The following is a 4065-nucleotide window of genomic DNA, read 5'->3' on the forward strand; positions in this document are numbered from 1 at the left end:
GTCTATGTTAGGGTAACCAAGAGCCCCTAGAGCGCTCTTTGTGTTTAGATAGTGCCAGAAGTGACCATGCAAATAGTCTGTTCATTTGTCCGCCACTACCCGGGTGTCTTTCACTACTAAATAAGCTAACTGGCTTCATTATTTACCCCTAAAACACCGGCTTTCAGTTATTTTAGACAATACCGACACAGCTTCTTTAGGCTGTACAGTAGGATATGTTCACGGAGGAAAGCTGGTCTGAGACTGAACCAGCCAGAAGTAACTACCGCGGGAAGCCGCCTTTGGACGCCCGTGTACATCTAGCACTGGTGAATAAGTTAACACACAATAAAGAATTGATTTTAGGCACCGTGAAAAGATCTAGTTACGGTGCTTTGAAGAAGCAACTGTACACGGGTGGTCTACTGCTGGTGCCCACGAAACTTGGTGTAGCTTTATTACAAGGCAAACGACGGATCTCATTCGCCACTAGTATTTGTGAATACCGTGTTGGACCTTTGGTCCTTTGATGAAGTCGTCTGTAGACGACAACTCTCGCGGTATAGTTGTACCGAAAGGCAGGAATTTGATCGCAGAAAGTTTATGGTCAATCTTTTTCCTGTGTATATAGTTTGATTATGGATGTTGTGAGGATCTGAACTAGAAAGATCAATTCTCGTAAATACAACATTTAATAATTTCTGATCCTGCTCGGCATTGAGTGTTGCATTAGACTTTTAAGCGTTTTTGAGTAACAAAGTTAATGAATATTTTAAATATAAGAAATCTGCCAGTATTATGGGCATTATGTATTCCAGATCAAAATCCTGCCTTTTCGCTTGTGTAAATAGCATAGCCTGATTGGTGCTCTAAGTCATATATTAAGCAATATTCTATCCTGGACACAGTCAAGGTTACTCTAACTCTTGCACGTAGCTAACATAGCGAGATATACTATTCCCTAGCTCAGAATGGAGGGAACAGGTTCATATTGTTACGTTATTATGAGCTTTGTTCTAAATTTTTTTATTAATCACACTTGATACTAATGATGCAACATGATGATGCTGACTTTAGTTTTCGATGAACTTGAATTATGTGTGTGACAGAGTTGGAAGTTCTTCCTGTGTCCACGGTCATCAAAGCTATAAGACGTGATAATTATATATGTCAAATATATTCCCCACCTTTTCGGACCCAAAACTTGAAAGTTAATTGGTTGCTTTGGCATTGCTTATTTGCTTTCGCCAAGAAAAAAAAAAAAAAGAAGTGTAATAGAGAGAGATGGTTGTGATGTAAACCAGTACAGAGACTGGGACACTGTCCTGGCTGTAGTATGGTTGAGATGGTAACGAGCGTTTATATAAACTTCACCAAGCATCGGGTCCGGAACTGGTTCTTTTCTAGCAGTTAAGGACCTTATTTAAAGATACAGTAAGAACCTTAATTGCTAGTCTATTGTTTTAGCCTGAGCTGACCTGGTTCTCTCTACGGGAAAACTTCTCTTTACCGAACTTTGGTTTTGAAGGAAAAATAGCGATATATATTCTCTTTCATTGTAATGAAGACAAAAAGTATAATTACACAAGAGTTTTACTCCAGATCTTACCATGTGTTCGGATTATTGCAGTCTTCCCGTAACCTTAACAGTGTTGCCAGATTATATTTTTAGGAATCCCTCCACAGAGTAAGTGAAAGTAGACCTATAAAATGTAAGTAATTTTTAGCTTATTTTAGGGGACTCCGTACTTAATTTTGGTGCGAGTCACAGGAAGCTCAAAATGCATGTTACAAGGTTGTGTGAGCTTTGTTCCGGCCTGTTGTGTTCTGGCAACTCTGTGACCCCCTAGTCAGCATGATCAGCAATCAAAATGATCTCCAGTAATTCTGCCAGCTCTGTGCAATTATTATTCCTCAGCTGAGCATCCCTCATCCTCGCCTCCAGCATCCGGAGCATCAACTTAATTATTCTATGACGGTGGTTGATGGACGTCCCGTCCCCCATTAATTATATATTTGAGTTGACGCACCAAAGTCCCACGCTTCTGATTCGTGTTAAATGATACGATCAACCCGAAGTCAATTCCTACCATAAAATATATTTTCTGATTACAGTGATGACATATGAATGTCAGTATCCGCCAGTTGGATAGTAGAAAGTTAACCTTTATGTTCAGATTTGTTGAAAATTTCCCTTGAGTTCTGGAGAAAGAGGAACGAGGTTGGTAGGGACAAGAACCCACAAGTTGAGACTGCCGCCCCTGTGACATCTGTGGGTCGCTGATGTACATTTGGATAGTTTTTTGTTAATCAAAAGATCTAGTTTATAGTATTTGTGGGGCATTAAGATATTAAGGCTCACTTTATGGTAAAATTTAAGTGTATCATGTATTTAGCAACTATTTAACCTGAGCTATGGACTGTCTTTTACATTCGAAACAGCTTCGGCCTTCATAGCAGTATGTTCAACATATGTCATATGATTTGGAATAATCTCAGACAAACATTGTTTATGTGAACAATGGTAATCATTATCACTTGAAAACTTTTCCTTCATATGTTTCAAAATTTTCTACAAATTGCTCCACTTGTCCACTGGATCTGTCCGGATTCGGATACGTCTTTCTTGACCCTGCCTGATGCGCCTTTTTTCGTCTTTCAGTAGATGAATGTGACAGCGGAACGTGTATATATATATTAGATGTTAAGTTATTTTTAAAGGTTTGATTGTGGTTGCCATCTGTCTTCGAATATCTGTCATTTAACTGTGAAATTCTTTTGTATAGCAAGATTATTATTAATCCTGGAAACATCTTAGTATTAATCTTAAAAGACATCATCTGTAGTGAAAGTGTTGAAGCACAATAAAAGACATATATAGGTAGGTGCACGATAAGTTTGCTGTCTTGTAGGTGAGCGCACGATCAGGTTTCACTGCCAAACTTAGGAGTAACATTTGTGGTTTGCCATAGCCTAAGGAAACTGCCTGTATTTCTAAACCAGAGTGTCTACTGTTTCGACATGTCTTTTCCCTAAATTCTGGATATGAAATGATATAATAATCTTGTGCCTTTTTGCTACAAAGAGCTTATTGATTCTGACAACCCATTTTCTACATATTTTTGGAAATTATATTTTCTATATTGTTTTATACCGTGAATGTTAAGTGTGCAATAGACAAGGCCACAAGGTTGCTGTTTTCAAGAATGATAATCGACCATTTGTATAGAGTTCAGTTGAATATAAATGGCCTATATCTTTGGACTGTTAAGGGGCAGGTTTCGTGTCCAGAAGTTGACCTCAATCGGTGACCAGCTGGGAGTAGTGGCGGAGGGAGAGAAATCTCCAGGAAATACCTTGTGTTCTTTGTTTATATGTAATGTAAACGTCAGTATACGTTCTCTTATGTATCCTCATCAAGGACGTACAGAATGATCTTGTTTTAGCCATAAAGACTGATTGGTATGAGTGAAGTATTATTAGGTTAGTCCTCTCTCCCCCTCCCACTGTATGGCCTCTCCCTTCACGTCACCATGGTGTAAATACTGGGACCACAGCGCTCCTCTGAAAGTGCTATAATCGTCACTACCCATCTTTGTCTTTCAAATTTGTACAGAATTTTCATTTTTGTATCTGCAATAAAGGGAATCATATGTATGGCTATGTGTTTTCTATACCATTTTACCAAATTTTCAACACAGGAATACTAAACTTTAGAAGTTAAATGATTAATTATAATCGATGATCATTCAATCAAGCTGATAAAGAAAACCCTTAAAGATGCAAAATTTCTGTTACATATGATTTGTATGTATTGTATACATGTTAGCCTCATGACCATTAGGCAGGTGATATCCAATTCGAGACAGAGATGTAGAATGATGTGATCATGTGATGGTAGAATTTCTACTTTCTTTCTCTGAATGTCACTTATTCCCCTCTGCTCAAATTATGCTTTCTAAAACGTGAGAATATCGTACAGGTGCCATAATAATTTCTTATGCGCAGCTGTTTCACATACACACGGGACTTATTTACCCTATAATTGGGTATTGCTCACATTTTTAGTTTAGTTTTTCTTTCACC

At 38.1% G+C, this 4065-nt stretch overlaps 1 protein-coding gene across 1 annotated transcript in view; it reads left to right on the forward strand.

The window, feature by feature from the left end:
- The window catches only part of LOC139752813 (uncharacterized), a 15541-nt gene extending 11905 nt beyond the window's left edge, over window positions 1-3636 (forward strand). Inside the window, exon 3 of the mRNA XM_071668756.1 lies at window positions 1-3636. This exon is cut by the window's left edge and continues 735 nt beyond it. The gene's annotated coding sequence lies outside the window, so the exon portion shown is untranslated.
- The last annotated feature ends 429 nt before the right edge of the window (window positions 3637-4065 follow it).

The sequence above is a fragment of the Panulirus ornatus genome, chromosome 13 (assembly GCF_036320965.1).
Source record: "Panulirus ornatus isolate Po-2019 chromosome 13, ASM3632096v1, whole genome shotgun sequence".
Taxonomy (NCBI): Eukaryota; Metazoa; Arthropoda; class Malacostraca; order Decapoda; family Palinuridae; genus Panulirus; species Panulirus ornatus.